An 18183-nucleotide genomic window follows, 5' to 3' on the forward strand; every position below is an offset into this window, starting at 1 on the left:
GAGACACGTGGGTGCCTGTAGGACCCGGGGCGGGGGTCTGAGCTGCCGAGAGGGGTTCCACTGTCATGTTGGAGTAATGGAGGCTTGTGTTGGCAGGGAGTCACAGCTCAGTCACAGCTGAGCGTCTCAGGTTCTGGCTTTGCTGGGCAGAGCCTGGAGGGGCGGGGAGTTGGGTGGGGGGGTTAGGGGCGTTCCAGCCCCACGAGCCTCTTTGCTGTTTCTTAGAAGCCCCGATCATGGTCCTGCCTCAGGACCTTTGTACTTGCTGTGCTCTTCTTGAGACGCCGTTCTGTGAGATCTTCACAGCTTCCTCTCATTGAGCCTCTGCTCATATGTCACCTCCTGAGAGGCCTCCATCTCCCCATCATCACTCCTGCCACCTTGCCACTGTCATCACCTGGGATTTACACACGTCCATCAGCCGTGTCCCCCCCAAACCCTCCACGTGAGATTTTGTTCATCTTGGTAACCACTGTGTCCCTGGCACTGGGCACATAGGTGCTTAGCAAACAGTTGTTCCTGACTCAGTGTCCCCCACAAGCTGTGGGCCTGGGCCTGTCCTCTCAAGGTGAATGGGGACAGATATGCACACCTGCGAGGGCTCCGGCTAGGGAGACCCATGTCCCTCGAGCTGGAATTCATGGTGAGCTCACCTCCCTGCACCCCAGACGTTCTGCTCCCAGGGGCTGAGTATGCATTTGGGGGCATTCTTGGAAAACTAGAGTCCTTGGAAAAGCAGTAATTGTATGTTTGCTCAGGAATGCCCTGTAGGAACCCACCAAGCATCCCCAGAAAGTCTGCACCTCCTAGATAGTCAGAGAGGTGGGGCTGGTGAGCAAGGAAAGTGGTGATGGGGGGCCTTGAGGGATCCAGGGTGCAGGAGAGGGGTGCAGCTTAGCATATTGAGTCCTTCCAACACCCCTGTGATGGGGGCCCTGAATCACCCTTTCCAGATAAGGCACAGAGAGGGTAAGCAGCTTGCCCAAAGACACACAGCCGCAGGCACTCAGTACTCAGAGGTGGAATAGGTAGCGGTGCATGTACACACTGCTGTATTTAAAATAGGTAACCCACAAGGACCTACTGTACAGCACGGGGAACCCTGCTCAATGCTCTGTAATAACCTAATTGGGAAAAGAATTTGAAAAAGAACAGATACATGTATATGTGTAACTGAAGCACTTTGTTGTACACCTGAAACTAACACAACACCTACTCCAATATAAAATAAAAAGTTAAAAAAAATAGGTAGTGGCGTTTCCTGTGCAGTTGTTTCTGTGCGCAGAGCGCCGCGCAGCTCTTTGAGATGATTTTATTTCACCCTCAGAGTCCCTTTGGCCATCCCTGTCTCAGAGGACAGTGGCACAGCTGTAGAGAAGGCAGGATTGGAACCCAGGTTCTGTTGGGGACCCTCCTCAGAGCAGCTGCTATTTTCCAGGGATCTGGCTCAGACCTGGGAAAGGGCCCACTTCCCAGTCTGAGAGAACCTCCGAGGCCTGGAGATGCCCAAACTCTTCCGGAAGGCTGGGAGTCGGTTTCTCGGCCCAGCTCTGAAGCTGGAAGGCTGGAGGGGCTGCCTCCTACCCCCGCCCCCCACCCAGTGTGGATTTACATGACAGTGAGCCCTTTGTGCCTGGATCCTGCCTCCTTCCCAGGCTAATAACATAATTCCAGGCCTGTGATGTCATAATGGCCCTTTCTGTGCTGAGGTGGGAGGCTGGGTGGGCAGCTGTGTGAGCATCAGCAGGGGTGGTGATGATCCGGGGGCAGAGGTTCTCGCCTTCCAGGACCCCCTTTCACCCTTCAGGAGGTGGGATTTGCTCCCATTTGGCGCAGGAGCAAACTGAGACTCTGGGGTTTGTGTCCTTCCCCGCCCCCAACCATGCGGAACCACTTCTTGGCCTGTGAAGTGGGAGTGAGTCATCAGCGGTGGGCCCTCTCCTGGGGGCGTGGGTGTGAGAGCCTTTTGCTTCCTCTAAACGGGAGGGAGGCCCGTGTGCCCTGCTCAGAGAAAATGGGTTCAGACCCTGGGCATGTGGCTTAACTGTCTGCGCCTCAGTTTTCTCATCTTCTTAATGCGGGTTGTGCTGGGCCTTGGGTTGTGCTGGGCCTTGGCCGTCGGACCGAGCAGGGAGTGAGCTCTCAGTAGGTGGGCGATCAGAAAAAAGCTGAGGCCAGTGTAGTGGGGTGAATGGAGGCCCCCAAAACACATGTGCACCTGTTAATACCCAGCCCATCTGAATGTGGCCTGCTTTGGAAAAAGGCTCTTTGCAGATGTGTCTTGAGATGAGGTGATCCTGGGTTACGTGGGTGAGCCCTAAATTCAGTGACCGGTGTCCTTATGAGAGACAGAAAGAGGCAGAAGACACACAGAGGGATGGCCGTGTGAAGATGGGCAGAAACTGGAGGGATGGGGCTACAAGCCAAGGAATGCCTGGAGCCACCAGGAGCTGGAAGAGGCCAGGAAGAATCCTTCCCTAGAGGCTTTGGAGGGTGTGGCTCTACAGACACCTTGATCTCGGACTTCTGGCCTCCAGAGCAGTTAGAGAATAAATTTCAGTGGTTTTGAGCCACCCGGATTGTGATTATTTGTTTACAGTGGATCTAGGGAAAGTAATACCGCTGGTGATCCCCCGTCTTTGGAGGTTGGGAGAGCTCTCCCTGGGAGGGGTTTGCGTGGTGCCTTTCCCCACCCAAGCCTGAGGGCCCAGGACAAAGTGAGGTGGTCGGGTGCCCAGCGGTGTGGGGAGCCCCATCTGAGGAGCCTGGAGTCCGCCTCCCTCACTCAGAAGCCAAATCCACAGATTCCGGAACCCGCCCATTGCCTGCTGCTATCTCTCCCGCCCCTAACGATGAGGCCCAGGACCAGGAGGCTCCCTGGTTCCACGCTGGACCCCTCCCCAAGCCCAGAATGCCCATTCTCCACATGCCTGGCAGCTCACCTAGCACCCAGATGGCCGCCATTCCCCAGCAAACTGCCTCATTTGCCAGGTGCCCTTGAGAAATGGCTACACCAAGGCTCAGCGAGGGCAGGCTACCTGGAGAAGGCCACACAGCCCCTCGGTGGTGGTGACGGCCTTCAGAGTCCCAGTCATGGCTAATGGATGGGCTGGCATTGCAGCTCCCAGGAGGGGAGGGATCAGAGTCCTGGGCCACCTTGAAAATGGAGCAGGCAGTATAGATGTGGATCAGTTTCTGGGACACGTTGGCCCAGTGTAGATGACACCCTGAAATCTGGCTTTATGTAGATCCTGTCTTGGCCTCAGTTTCTCTGTTTACAAAGTGGTCTTTGAGCTTCAGCTCAGAGCCTGGAATTTTGCTCTTAGAGTGTTTGTAGATTTAACAAGCATTTATTGAGCGCCTGCTGTGTGCAGCATGCTGGGATTCAGCGATGGACAAAACAGATGTGGTTCCTGCTTTCATGGACCTTGTATTTGGGCTTGTGGGGGGATGGGAAATAAGGCAGCAGGACTTTGGCAACGAGGGTTCCAGGTCCTGATAAGGGCCGGGGGCTGGGCTGGAGGCAAGGATGCTGTCTGCCTTCCCCTTCTGCGGCCTGGGGTCGGTGGTTTGCGGCAAGCTTTGGGGGCTGGCTGGTTAGACATGGAGTTGGCCGCGGCCCATCTGCAGTGATCCGTGGTCGCCTCCAGCTGGCAAAACTTGACCTGGACCCATGAGCAGTGATGTTGGGTGTGACACCTGGAGCCTGGTAGGGGAGATGGGTCTCCCCCAGCCTGAGCAGGGTGGCAGGGGTACAGAGGTGATGGGGTCCCATCACACATTGGATAAGAGGTGGACGCTGGAGAGGGCTTACCTGGGTTTGCATCCAGGCTGTGCCACTTGCTTGCTGTGTGACCTCAGACAAGTTACTTAGCCTCTCTGTGCCTCAGTCTTGCCTCTCAGGGATGTTGGGATGATCAGATGAACTGATGCCAGCGAGCAGTGTGCTGGGGATTGGCTGTGATCATGAGGGCCAGGTGCTCACCTTGGATCTGATACAGTGACCGCTTAGAACCTGGGAGCTAGAAGCCGTGTTTGTTCATCTTTCCCTGGCCGCGTTCCTATCTGTGGGACATTGGACAGGCTTCTTCGCTCCCAGACCCTCAGTCTCTCTGTCTTTGAAATGGGAGCCGGCACAAGTCTGGGGCCGCATGGAGGCCAGGAGGAAAGGGATGGTGGAAGTTAGCACTTATGGGGTAGGGTCAGGATCTCCACCTGCTGGTTCAAGCCTTGGCCACCTTCCAGGCCAGGAGCAGCTGCCCGTTTTACAGCCCAGGGAACTGAGGCCCCAGTGGGAATGGGACCCGTGGCACGCCAGTAGGTGGGTGCAGCCCGCTTGGCCTCCTGGCTGCAGACAATGCCTGCCTTCTGGCCTGTCTGGGGCTGCTGGGACCTGCTCAAGCCGGCCTCTGTTTATCAGCACGTTCAGTTCAGGACAGCAGATGTTCAGAGAGAGAGAGAGGGAGAGAGAGAGACAAGTGTGCTCGGGATGTTACTCCAGAAACTGAGGCTGGAGGCTAAATTTACTGCGCAGGGCAGTGTGGGTGGGGTGTGCCTGTGGCTGAGGAGTGACCCAGATCTGAGTCAGCCTCCGGAGGGGCACCTTTATCTGCAAAGCTGCTGTCTGCTGTATCCCCCTTAGAGCCACTGACGGCTCAGGACTGGGCTGGGAGACGCCACTTCTTCTGGGTGAGAGACAGGGCAGGCGTGTCCCAGGCTCCTTCCTCCTACGTTGAGTCTGGCCCAGGCTCCATCTCAGTTCCCCTTGTCTCCTTCTGGCTGGCTTTAGACCTCTCCCTACCTGTACAGGTGAGGAGACCAGAGGGTGGAGGAGATCTGATTCTGGGGAGAGATTTCATGGGGCTTAGAAGCTGGGCTTTAGGGCGTTGCTGTCGTAGGTCTCTTGGTTGCAATTGTCAGACTCCCTGCTTCTCCTGTATTTAACACAAAAGGCTCAGGTAAGCTTCAGGCACGGTTGGATCTAGGGGCTCAGGTGACGAGGTGCTTTTCCTTGTCCAGTCCCTGGTGGCACAGCCTCATGCCAGCTCAGCGGCCCCAGTGGAAGGTAAGCCTGGTATTCCAGCTACTCTTGGGAATGAACTTTTATCAGCTCAGCTTGAGAGTTAAGCCCCTCCCAAATCAATCACTGCAGCTGGTGCTGCTGTGACCGGTGCTGATTGGGCAGACCTGGGAGGCGGGGTCAGCCTCCCCCAAGGCCAGGACTGAGGGCTGCAGGAGGGTTGGTGGCCCAAGGACAATGGGGTTTGGTTTGCCATGGACAGCTCCATGTGTTGGAGATGAGCCAGCCCCCCTTTCACAGCCAGTGTGTGTCCTGTTGGGGTTAGGGTGGTGTCGTTGATGGGTAAGTGGCCCAGCCCCTCCCATTCCCTGTTGTCATTAGGGGCCTCCCGGGCCCCGCCTCCAGCCTTTGCCCAGGTTGGACACTCGCCATCCCCCCTCCCTGAAGCTCCCTGGGCTTTGCTGGACCCTCTCTTGTGGCTCCCAGCTGACCACATGTCAGAAGCCACAGGTCACATCCTGGCAGTGTGAGGGCTGGATATGGATGTCAGACTGATTTATTGCATTGGGTTTATAGTCAGTGTTTTTGTTTTTCTTTTAAAGATTTTTTTTTTTGATGTGGACCATTTTTAAAGTCTTTATGGAATTTGTTACAGTATTGCTTCTGTTTTATGTTTTTGTTTTTTGGCTGCACGGCATGCGGGACCTTAGCTCCCCGACCAGGGATCGACCCCACACCCCCTGCTTTGGAAGGCGAAGTCTTAACCACTAGGCCGCCAGGGAAGTCCCCAAGTCAGTGTTTTTTAAATAAAAATTGCAAATTGAGGGATGTCTCAAAATCAGACTTTCTTCTCCTGAAAGAACTGGAAGCTGTGATCCCCTGGGCCACCCCCTTCCTGTGCCCTTTCTCTCTCTCTCTCTCTCTCTCTCTCTCTCTCTCACACACACACACACACACACACCCCGCCCCTCCTTGTCACGGCGCACACACACACACACACACACACACACAGACACACACACACACACACACCCCCCCTCCTTGTCACGGTCCCAGCCTGGCCTGAGGGTATTGCAGGCCAGGCTGGTGGATGTGCATAGTCCTCCTTTCTCTTTCCGCCTCCCTACTTCCGGCCTGGGACCCTCCGCCCTGGAACCTTTTTGATTCTCCTCCCTCCCTGGACTGATAATCAACTGCCGCTCCTGGGCAGGGAAGCCGTTCGCTGTCTGGAACTCCTGGCTGCAGGGCTGGAGGACCTTTTGGATTCCTGATCACTCCTCTGTCATCAGACACTCAGCAACGAATGCCCTCGGGCTAATTCAGTGGCCTGGTCGCGTCCACATTTGGACAGAGCTGATCAAAGTGGATCCTTTCTCCCTGGGCCTGGGCGTCTGGGTGGCAGTAGGGGCCTCCCAGCCAGGCCTGTGGGAGGTGGGCCTGCAAGGGTCCAGACTGGTGGTTTGCTGGGGGTCCAGGAGGGGGGGGATGCATGGGAGGGTGGTAGGTGAGTGGGTGGGCTCCCGGCCTAGAGCAGCTATTCTTAGCAGCAGAAACATTTGTCCTTGTTCACATGTGGCGGAGGACGTCCCCCAGAGATCTGCCCTGAAATATTAGGGATGACCCCATAAATTCTTCGGAAAGCCGTCCTTGAGGGCTTGTGTGTGTGGAGGCGGCGTTTCCGGCAGCTGCACAGCTGAGGACACGTTTGCCAGATGTTGCTGCAGGGGAGTTGGTGGGAACCCAGGGGCTGCCGCCCTCACCCTCGGGGTCCCTGCACTGGCTGTGAGCCATGGGGTGGAGACCGCAGTCCAGCGGGCATTGAGAGAGCTGCTTTGGGCCTGGCCTCGGGTTTCAGGGTCCAGGGGCCCATCTCAAGGGGCAGAGAGCTTCTGGTCAGCCCTTCCCTGGGTCCAGGCCATCTGGTTGGAGACGGCTGGTCAGTGGAGACTTCTGAGGGACCAGAGCTGTGAGGCGCCCGTCTGCAGGCCCAGTTGTGCCCCGTGGCCATGGGGTGCTGAGGTGAGATGGGCTGAGACCGGCCTTTGACTGTGGTCCCTCTCAGCCCTTGGCTGTGAGGGGCTGCTGAGTGCTAGGCAGCACCCTTGGCCACGCTGTCTTTTTTCATGGGGGCTGCTCTGACAGTGGGAACCACCACAGAGCAGCTGGGTGCTCTTAGCTAGCAGTCAGGGAGTCCTCCCTGGAGGAGGTGTGTGTGTGTGTGTGTGTGTGTTCAAAATTTAAAGAAAAAAATCTCAAACTGTGGCACAACACACATAACAGAAAGCTGACCGTCTGGACCATTTTTAAATGTACAGTTCAGTAGTGTTCAGTATGCTTAACACTGTTGTGCAACCATCCTCACCATCCTCTCCAGACCTTTTTTTATCTTGCAAAACAGCAGCTCTGTGCCCATTAAGCACGAACTCCCCCTATGCCTCCCCCAGGCCCTGGAACCCACCCTTTTACCTTCTGTGACTCTGACTCCTCTGGGCACCTCATTTGGGCGGAATCTACAGTGTTTGCCCTTTTGTGTCTGGCTTATTTCACTTAGCAGAATGTCAAGCGCTGGGTTCTGTGGCCTCTTTTCTCTTCAGTTGTTGGTTCAGTCCCACCCAGGCAGCCAAGTGGATGGACCCAGGACCCCAAGCCCCTCATCCTTTAGAATCCCAGGGTCCTCCTGGGGACCCCCTTCATAGGTGCACCCCCCATCCCAGCCTCAGGGCAGGGGGTTAATCTGTTTGCCCAGGTCACACAGCCGCCGCCCAGACACCAGCCTCTTCTCTGTGTCCCCCGCCCCCGCTTCCCTCTGCAGAGAAAATTGCCGTTTGGAAGGCCAGATGGAGGAGCCGGGTCTAATGGAAACCACGTCCCTCCCGGGGTGCCCAGGACTTAATGAGGAAGAGCGAGGAAAAATCCGGCGTCATGTTTGTGAAATACCCCAGAGGGAGGTCGCGTTGCCAGGCAAGGGTTCTCGTGCGGAACCCTGTGACCTGGTGTGCCAGGAGGTTTGTCAGGGCTGTGGTTTCTCTCTCAACCTCTCTCTCTCTTCCTTTTAAAATTAAAAGGGGAAAAAAGAAAAAGAGTCGCAGAGGAAGTGATTTTGAGCAGAACTTGCCCTGGCGGGGAAGCAGGGCCGGGCGGCTGAGCTGGCCACAGCCCAGCGGACACAAACGTACCAATTAAATTGGAAACAGAAACTGGCCTCCTTGACAGCTCCAACCAGCGCCTCATCCCTGCTTGCTCTGGGAGGGACCGTGGGGTGTGCGGGGCCTGGGCTGGCGGTTTTGGAGATCAGAATGACGCCTGGCTGCTTTCTGGCTGTGTGACCTTGGGCAAGTGAGTTCACCTCTCTGATCCTCGGTTTCCTGATCTGTTGAATGGGGACAATCATGTTTGGTGAGGGAAATCAGATTCTTCTGGTGAGTGGGTGCCTGTGGATGAGGTAGAACCTGCCAGTAGCAAGGGGCGGGTATGAGGGACCTGGGAGGGCTTCCCGAAGCAGAATCAGTGGCAGGGGGTGGGTGGAGGTTCTCCTAGTGGCTGGGGATCCTTTTTCAGGGAGGTAAGAGGTGGGGCAGGTGCTGGGGGCATGTTTTTCCCCGGAAGGTTTTTTTTTTTTCTTTCTCCTTCTTCTTTTTTAATTGGCCGAGCTGTGCAGCTTGCAGGATCTTCGTTCCCCGACCAGGGATCGAACCCGTACCCCCTACAGTGGAAGCGCAGAGTCCTAACTACTGGACCGCCAGGGAAGCCCCTTCCCTGGAAGGTTTGATGCAGGATGTGGTGTTTGGGGGTCTCTCCTCCATGGCCTCCCAGCCAGGCTGCAGCGGCATTTCTGTTGCGGGACCTGGCTGTCCTGGTGCAGCTGGAGCCCGTCCCTGCGTGGCCCCTGGGCTCAGCGCAGGCCACTGTGCCCACCTCCTCAGACGCCTGGACCACGTGGGCCAAGCGATCCAGCTGAGGAGGGTGGAGTCTGGCCATGCAGCACCAGCCTGCTGACCCTCTTTGGGCCTCAGTTTCCCATCTGTAACAAGAGGGCAATGAGTGAGATGTCGTGTAGACAAGGTCTCAGGGCTGAGAAGAGCAGCACCCCCTTCTCCTTGTTTCCAGACTGCGAGGGCCTGCTCACCCCGGGAAGCACCCTCTGCTTTTTCTGTTTTCAGGTGTGGGCGTCCCTGGTCTCACCTCCTAATTAGGGACTCACTCTACCATTTGGTCGGCTCACCTCCCGCAGCCTCAGTTGGCTCATCTGCAAAGTGGGGATAGTCAAGGTAACTACCTCTGCCAGTAGCATCATCACTAGCGTGGCCGTTACCTTGCCTGCCTCCCTCCCTCGTCGCAGTTTTTGGAGCAGCGCAGGGTAGTAACAGCCACAGCTCTTGTTTTGGGGACTCATTTATGGGTGTTGAACTTCCCATAGATCTTTTCCCAATGCATCCTCTTTCCACTGGCCCTTGGAAGAGAGTTTTACAGATGGGACAATAAAGCCCAGAGAAGTCGGGACTGTGCCCAAGGTCACACAGCTACATCGTGGCAGAGTTGGGATTTGAACCCATTTGGTCACTTTCCACACGTAGCAATGCGCGGGCAGGAGGTGGCTTGGTGGAGAGGGTACATCTCTAGGATTAGGGCGGCCTGCTGGAGGGCACCACCTTTCCTTAGTGACTGAGGGGCTGTAACAGCTCACAGCCTCCAGGGCTCCTACTATGTATGTGATACCAGGTGGGGCTCCAACTGCAGGTCAGGAGCTCAGTCTGGGGGTGGGGAGACAGTGGGTAAACAGACGGTGGTGGTGCATGGTGTTGGGCCCACGGGAGCGGCAGAAAGAGAGAGGCTCGCGGGAGCCCAGGCTGGCAGGTTGGAGTTGGGGTCAGGTTCTCGGGAAGAGATGGTGGAGGTGAAAGCTCCAGCCAGCCAGGCCGGACGGAGAAGGGGAACTGAGCCCTTGGCCTTTGAGCACCGCTGGCCAGGCTGGGGATAGAAACGAACATAGCTGACCAGGAGAGGGTGTGTCCATCCCATGTGGGTAGCTCCTGCCCGCCTCCAGCCGGTGGTGCCCCTAAGTGATTTTGCTGTGGGAAAATACACATACGATTTACCATTTGAACTATATTAAAGTGTACGGTTCGTGGGCATTTAGTAGAGTGAGTGGTGTGTCACCGTCACCGCTATCTCGTGCTACAGCATGTTCACCGCCCCAAGGGAAACCTAATACCCATTAATAGTCTCTCCCCTTCCTCCCCTCCCCCAGCCCCTGGCAGCCACCAGCCTGCATCTGACTCAATGGATTTGCCTCTTCTGGGCATGGCACACAAATGGCATCATTCAACATGTGGCTTGGCATAATGTTTTCATGGTTTATATGTCCCTTTTTATGGCTAAATAATATTCCAGTGACTGGATGGACCACATTCTATTTATCTACTCATCAGCTGATGGATATTTGGGTTGTTTCTATTGATACTTTCTGGCTGTTGTGAATAGTGCTGCTGTGAACATTCATGTTCGTTTTGTCTCATCACCTGTTTTCATTTCTTGGGCTGTATGCCTGGGAGTGGAATCGCTGGGTCATATGGTGTCTCTGTGTTTAGCTTAGGGAGGCGCTGCCAGACTGGTTTCTGCAGTGACTGCACCATTTTACGTCCCCACTGGCAATATGTGAGAGCCCCTGGTTTTCAGGGACACCAGAAATTGGGGTTTTTCTGTGAAGTCCTCTTTATAACGCCTCGTGCTGAGCTGGTCGCTGGGGCCTGGCTGAGCTGGATGGGGAGGGGGAAGCAGGTCCCTGGAAGACTGCCCGGCGGGAGCAGATCTGGGGTCTGTGCCACAGTCTGGGCCCACGGGAAGCTGTTTTTCTGGCTGTTGCTTGGCGCATGCGTGTGGCGTGATGGATCGTGTTACCCGGGGCTGTAAACCCCGCTGGCCACAGGGGAGATGTTTCTGAGGCTGCAGTGGGCTGGCTTTTCTTTTCTCCTTTTCCCCAGGAGGGAGGGGTGCTGGCTATGGCTTGAGGAGGAGAAGCGGTGCCCAGGGGAGGGTGGGCCTTCAGACCCTCCCATTGCGCTTCTGGAGTTCGGGACCAGAGGCAGTTTTCCCCAGGGGTTCTGTGCCCAGCACCCTGGGGCTTGGGGAACACTTGTATGGGCTTGGGCCATGGGGAGGATGATGCTTATCTGTGTCCCCCATGGTGGCTTGCAGGGAGCCTGACGTGGGGGGATATTAGTGGAATAAAGACACGCTTGGCTCTGGGGGTTGGTTAAAAAAGTAAGACCAGAAAACCCCTGGAAAATGGGACAGTGAAATAGATATGCATTGGCTGATCAGTCCATCCATCTGTCCATCCATCCATCCATCCATCTATCCTCCCTCCCCCTTCCCTTTATCTCTCCTTTATCCATCCATCTCTCATTCATCTTAGCATCAATCTTTCATCCATCCATCCATTCTCCCTTCGTCCGTCCATCCATCCATCTCCCCGTGAACGCCTGGCTGGGAGCTTTCCCGGTTGGAACAGACCTGTCACTGGATGTCAGCTCTGAGTGGCAAGCCTTTTGGTCTGACTGGTTCACTGCTGTAGCTCCAGTGTTTGCAACGGTGCCTGCACCTTGTAGATACCCAGATAATTTCCTGATTGGCCAGAATATGTGGAGTTTGGGAGCATGGGTTTGTTTAGCTTGGTCCCAGCTTGCGGGGGGCAGGTGGCACCTCTGTGGGCAGCAGCCTGAGTTGGCTCTGAGTATGGTGACCCTCAGCTACTCCAGACCACCGCCCCTCGGGCAGGGCCAAGGACAGGCTGTGATTGGGGTCCTGGCTGCTCCTTACGGAGCCCAGTGACCTCTTTGCCAGGTACGGGGCAAGGAAGCTGGTCTTCCTCCTTTAATAGAATTAGGATTACAGGTGGGTCAGCCCTTTTATGCACAGAGGCCTGCACCCTTGGCTCCTGGACAGGGGGCACAGCTGAAGTTTCCTTGAGCCCAGAGATGCCAGGGGCAGGTTTGATATAGGAGACCCTTCACATCACCCGTGCCCAGAGGTGTGGCATCCTTCTCATCTCACTGGGAGTGAAAGCCCCATGTGACCTCCACTCTCACCGTTCGGGTCTCCCTGCTGTTCCTCTCCCACCTCAGGGCCTTTGCACTTGCCGTTCCGTCTGCCTGGAACACCCTTCCAAGACATCTGCTGGTTCCCTCTCTCCCCTCCTCCACATCTTTGCTTAAAGATGCCTTCTGGTGAGGCTGTCCCGGACCACCCACTTTAAAACTGCACCTCACCCCCCATCGCCTGCCTACCCACCTCACGCTTCTATTTTTCTCCGTAGCACAGATACTGTCCACCACCCTATAATTACTCCCGTCTCACCCAGTGGAATGTCAGCTCCGCGAGGGCGGGGAGTTTGGGTCTGTTATCCGCTGCTGCGTCCCAGCACCTGTCCCACAGGAGGCGCCTATAAAGCGTGGTTGACAGTGGGCAGCAGCCAGGGCAGGGGGCAGGAACTTTGCCTTTGCCCCTGTCCACGTGGGCCATACAGGCTCCTGTGAGCCAGGCCGGGTGAGGCTCACCAGTGCCACTTCCCATCTTCATCTTATGACTTAGTTCAGAGCTGGATTCCTGGGCATCTGTTCTGTGCCATGAGCCCCTGCTGAAGGTGGCCATCAAATGCTTGGCCGGTCCCCGATGTTTACAGCATGCCAGAAGCTAGAAACACAAGGTGGGAACAGTCAGCTTCATTCTAGCTGGTGTTTCCATAGCAGCTTAGCCTCACACCCCAGAACTGCTTCTGTCCTCAAGTCCTGTCCCATCCCCCCTCCACTGCCCCAGTGCTGGCTTCCGGGTCTCCATTCTCCTCGGGCCAGGCTGCCTGGCACCTTTTTGTTTAGTAGATATTTATTGGATGCCTACTTTGTGCCAGGCTCTGGGATATAGCAGTGAACAAAGCAAATATTTATTGAGCACCTATTGTATTGGGTTAAATGACGTCCTCCCCAAATTCATGTCCACCCGGAACCTATGAGTGTGATTTGATTGGGAGAGAGGGTCTCTGCAGATGTAATTAGTTAAGATGACGTCATGCTGGAGAGGGTGGGCCTTAAATATAATTGGAGTCCTTATAAGAAGAGCAAGCACAGGCACACGGGAAAACAGGCCATGCGAAGGTGGGCAGAGATTGGAGCAGTGGGGCCACAAGTCAAGGAAACCTGGAGCCGCCAGGAGCTGGAAGGGACAAGGAAGGATCCTCCCCTGGAGCCTCTGGAGGGAGTGTGGCCCTGCTGACACCTTGATTTTGGACTTCTGGCCCCCAGATCAGTGAGAGGATCCATCTCCGTTGTTTTTAGCCATCCACTTCGTGGCAGTTTGTTATGGCAGCTCCAGGAAAATAACACACCTACTGTGTGCCAGGCACCATGCCCCTCATGGGGGATTCAGCAGGCAATTAAAACAAACATTTATGGAGCAGCTACTATATGTCAGACACTGAGGAGACCGGCAGGGTCCCTGCCCATAGGCTCCCAGCACATGTGTGTGTCCCTGGCCCGAGACAGGCTGGCTGGGGTGGGGTGTCATAGACCGTGTCCCCTCTGTGGGACTGGTGGCCACTCGAGCGCCATGGGGGGTTCTGACGAGCACGTGGGTCAGCACCGGGGCCGGGGCCGGGGGCCTCTCTCCTGCCTGGCAGCTGATTTGAAATTCTGAAGCTTCCCCACCTGCCACAAGTCCCAGCGTCGGTCCCGTTAGTTCCAAGAAAATGTCAGGCGTGTGCGGTGCAGACAGCTCCCCTTTCATCTTCCTGGGCTCAGGTCTGAAGGCTCCCAGGCACATTTCAGCTTCCGTTCCGGCCCCTTAACAAACACCCGCTCCGCCTCCCTGTGCCCTCAGAGACATCCCAGCCCCAGTGGCTATAACCCCACCCTCCCGGATCTGAGCCTGGCTGCTCGAACTCGGAAAATCTGTGGAATGTGTCTTGGTGTGGCTTCCCTGGCAGTCTGTGTCTTGGTGTGGCTTCCCTGGCAGTCTTGCCTGGGGCCCGAGAGGGGATGTCCGGGCAGGACAGAAACATCCCCCCCGGAAAGAGGCCTCTGCCCAGCAGGGTCAGGGAGATGCAGGTGTGGCGGGCTCCAGCCTCACCTCGTGTTACTGGCGCTCACCTCCGCCTGACAGTTTCGTTCGTTGAGCACCTGCTGTGTGCCCAGCGCAATGCTAGGCCCTGCAAGGCAGACACAGAATCACAGGCAGTGAGCTTTCTCCGTGGATGGAACATGGGCTTGGCAGCCTTGTGGGGCGCTGCCGAGTCAGACCTACAGCCTATGTGGCTCTCCCAGGGCGGCTGCGTGGCCCTGGCCGTGTGCACGGGTGCTCCCAGCATGGGCTGGGCCTGCAGTTTGCAGCCCTCCTCCAGCCGGCTCTGTGGGCCCGTGGTTTTTGGTTTGGATATGCGAGGCCCGGTGGGGCTTGCGGTGTCCCCGTGCTATGGGGCTCGGGAGCATCCCACACCGCCTGGCAAACCCAGTCCTTAACCTCGCCAGAGCGCTGTCTCTTCCCTGTGGAGCCCTGACTTGGCTGCGTTTGCCTTATTGAGCACCTGCTGTTTACCAGGCACCCTTCACAAGTGTGCTGTCCTCCTGGGTCCGTGGAGCAGGGACACGCATGTTCCCTGTCTACAGTGGAGGAAACTGAGGACAGAGCCCCGAGGCACCTTGCCTGAGGGGGGGAATGACAGGCCCCTGTCCCTGGGGGGCCGCTCGGCCTCCCTCACCCCCAGAGCAAGATGTGTCTTTGGCTGGCAGGCTCCTTCTCGACTTGCACGCCGTCTGCTGTTGCTTCTCCGTTCCTGCTGTCCCGGTCCCACCGGTGTCATCTCGTGCAGGGACGCTTGCGAGAGCCCCCCAGGCCTCTGGGTTCCACGCTCACTCTTCACGGCGCCTGCTTGTCAAACACCCCGATCCTTTCCTCTCTCCCTCAACCACCTTCTGTGGCTCCCCATTGCCCTTTGAACAGAATCCATCCTTTCCATGGTCCGTGGGCCTTGAATGACTTGATGAATTTCTCAAGCACGACATGCCTGGTCTCATCTCCGGGTTCTTGCTCAGGTGGTGGCCTCTGCCTGGAACCCCCTCCACTTCCCCCTCCCCTGGCTGTGTCTGGTTCACGCTCCAGAAAATTCTCCTTGCCACCCCCTCGCCCTCCCCAAGGCTTCCAGAGTCCCCAGCCTGCTGTCAGAGTCACCATTTGCTGCTTGTCTGCACTCTGCCGGGGCACCGAGACCCTCTGTGGCCTGGACCCTGCCTCATTCACTAGCCTGGAGCTCAGCTCACAGCGGGGACCCCAAAGAGTCTGGAGATAATGGATGTCCACCACCCTCTCCTGACCCCAAAGCTCCCAGACCCTGCAGTGATATTGGGGCCACTGTATCACATTCCTGCTCTAACCTGGATCCATCTCTCAGAACCCTTTTCAGCCAAGACCAGATCCAGGAGACCCCACGTTGCCCCGTGGATTGCTCTCATCCTCTCCTACCCTTGGCTCTGATGAAGTAATGTCATATTTTTTCTTGGCATGCACCTCCAAATGTTGCTGATGAAGTCAAAGCTTAATCCCCGCCCCTGGCCCGCCGTTCACAGTGTTACGCAAACACCACTTTTATCTAGTTTCGAAACACTTCCATCATTGCATGGTAACCCCCATACTCATGAGTCGCTCCACACCCCTCCCTCCATCCCACCCCCCGCCCTTGGCAACCACCAGTCAGCTTTCTGTCTCTGTGGATTTATCATTTCCTATAAGTGGAATCGTATGGTATCTGTCCTTTCATGTCTGGCTTCTTTCGCTTAGCATCATGTTTGCAGGGTTCATCCACGTTGTGACATGTGTCAGGGCTTGGTTCTTTTTTATAGCTGAATCATATTCCGTTGTACAGATAGACCACATTCTGTTTATTTCGCCACTCCTTGGTTAATGGGCACTTGGGTTGTTTCCACCTTTGGCTATAGTGAATACTGCTGCTGTGAATACCTTGATTTGTTTGTCTCTGTTTTCCATTCTTTTGGGTATATGCCTAGGAGTGGAATTGCTGGGTCCTACGGTAGTTCTCTGTTGAACATTTTTAGAAACTGTCAAACTATTTTCCTAAAAATAAAATTTTTTTTCAAGTTGGCAAAAAATGTGGCTAAGGTTGGGGGAGATAGTAATGGAGCTTATTAAAATAAGCTCGTGGTGAATGCAGGAGGTGCAATATCCCCAGAGTCCCCCGGCTTTGGGGACAACCTGCACATGAGGATGCTGGGCCATGGAGCCGGTGGAGTGATCCTTTGACGGGTGGTGGGGGCATGAACCTCAAGCTCGGCGGTGGACACTCTGTGAACGTTGAGGTCGTGGGAAGCCAGGCCTTGGCACGAGGAGGGTGGGGAAGTGGCCGAGGATTCTCCAGGGCTGGTTTGGAAAGGTATCACTTCTCTGGCTTCTGGAGCCCACATGCAGTGCACGCCGTGAGCATCTTTCCGGGGCTGCCATCCCCAGTTGGCATTTCATTAGGCAAAGGAGATTAGAAATCTACTGGTAAATTAGACTTCTCACCGCCTCACGCAATGCAAAGTCACATAGCGACTTGGAAGTTGCGCGTGGTGCTCTTGGAAAGGCGAGCAGATTGAGCTTCTCTCTGGCCAGGTGCTGCCCTCTTCCTCTTGCAGAGAGCGGGCAACCGTTTAAAACCCAGAGAGAGGCCGGAATAGAACTGGCTTTGCTGCATCAGACCACCAGGGTCTGCTGGGCTTTGTGATGAGCTGGGTGGGACACAGGGAATTCTGGGACAGGGCCCAGCACTGGTGGCCACAACTGCCCCCTCTCCCAAGGCCAGTCTCTTGTCTCCGGGCTGCAGGAGGGCTGCCGCGTTGCTCTTGGTGGGGACCGGCGGGGGCAGTTCTGCCTCCCTTCCATGTCCACAGCAGCGCTGTGACCGGGCTGCAGCTACTGCAGTGACAGTACTAGTGACTGTCATAATAGTAGCTCCCATTTGCTGAGCAGGACTGTTCCCTCGTTCATAAGAATTACACAGCGCCGGGCTTCCCTGGCGGCGCAGTGGTGGAGAGTCCGCCTGCCGATGCAGGGGACGCGGGTTCGTGCCCCGGTCCGGGAAGATCCCACGTGCCGCGGAGCGGCTGCGCCCGTGAGCCATGGCCGCTGAGCCTGCGCGTCCGGAGCCTGTGCTCCGCAGCGGGAGAGGCCACGGCAGTGAGAGGCCCGCGTACGGCAAAGAAAAGAAAAAAAAAAGAATTACACAGTGCCTCCTGTCTCGGTGTCTGGGAAAAGTCCATGTGGGCTTTTTTCCTGAGGTGGTCATAGGTGTGGCAGTTTGGGCTCTGGAATTCTTTGGCTTTGCAGTGTTGGGAGGATTGACGGCACCCGATGGAAAGGTTGCCTCCTTTGTGACTCCCTCCTTCTCTGGGTGAGTCAGAACTTTTGATGGCCAGTGACAGAAAGCTGGGTTGGGCTGGCAAAGGCAAAACACACAGAAGGAGTGCCTTGGCTTCCCTAAATGAAGAAGCAGCTTTGATCTGCCTTCAGGCATGGCTGTATCAGGACCTAGCTGTGCTCTCTCTCCCCTTCAGATCTGCCTTCCTGGGGGTATGGTCTCGGGTAGGTTTCTGCCAAGTGGTGGCCCCCCGAGAGCTCCAGGCTTTCACCCTCCTGGCTTACAGCCCCAGTGGATAGTGCCTGTTTCTGGTTCCTTCTCAGAGTCTCAAGACTGACTCTCATTGGCTCAGATTGGGTCAGATGCCCATCCCTGAACCAATCGGTGGCCCAGGGGAAGCAGGAATCTGATTGGCCAGGCCCAGATCACATGATCACGCCTGGAGTCTGCCGGGGGGGAAGATGGTTCCTAAAAAGAAAGTCGAGTCTACTGTAGCAGGAGATGGGGGTGGGAAGTGGGATGCAGTCACAGCCCCCAGGTGGGAGGGAGGGGGGTCTTGTTCTTCCTTTGACCACCATGATCTCAGTCTTCCCTCCCAGTATCCGTCCACATCAGACCTCCAAAGGGCGGAGGTTTAGGGCGTCCACGCCCTTGAAAGACAGCTGTCAGTGGAGGGCCGGGCGATGAGGGACGTTGTGATGAAACTACAGGGAGCTGGGGGCACACATGAGATGCAGCCCGAGAGGGTACATCACATGGGGGC

General features: G+C 56.2%; 1 protein-coding gene across 31 annotated transcripts in view; it reads left to right on the forward strand.

Moving 5' to 3' along the window:
* Positions 1-18183, forward strand: part of NCOR2 (nuclear receptor corepressor 2) — a 224689-nt gene that overhangs the window by 52682 nt on the left and 153824 nt on the right. The gene's annotated exons all lie outside the window — the stretch shown is intronic.

The sequence above is a fragment of the Mesoplodon bidens genome, assembly GCF_964165515.1.
Source record: "Mesoplodon bidens genome assembly, chromosome: 13".
NCBI classification, from domain to species: Eukaryota; Metazoa; Chordata; class Mammalia; order Artiodactyla; family Ziphiidae; genus Mesoplodon; species Mesoplodon bidens.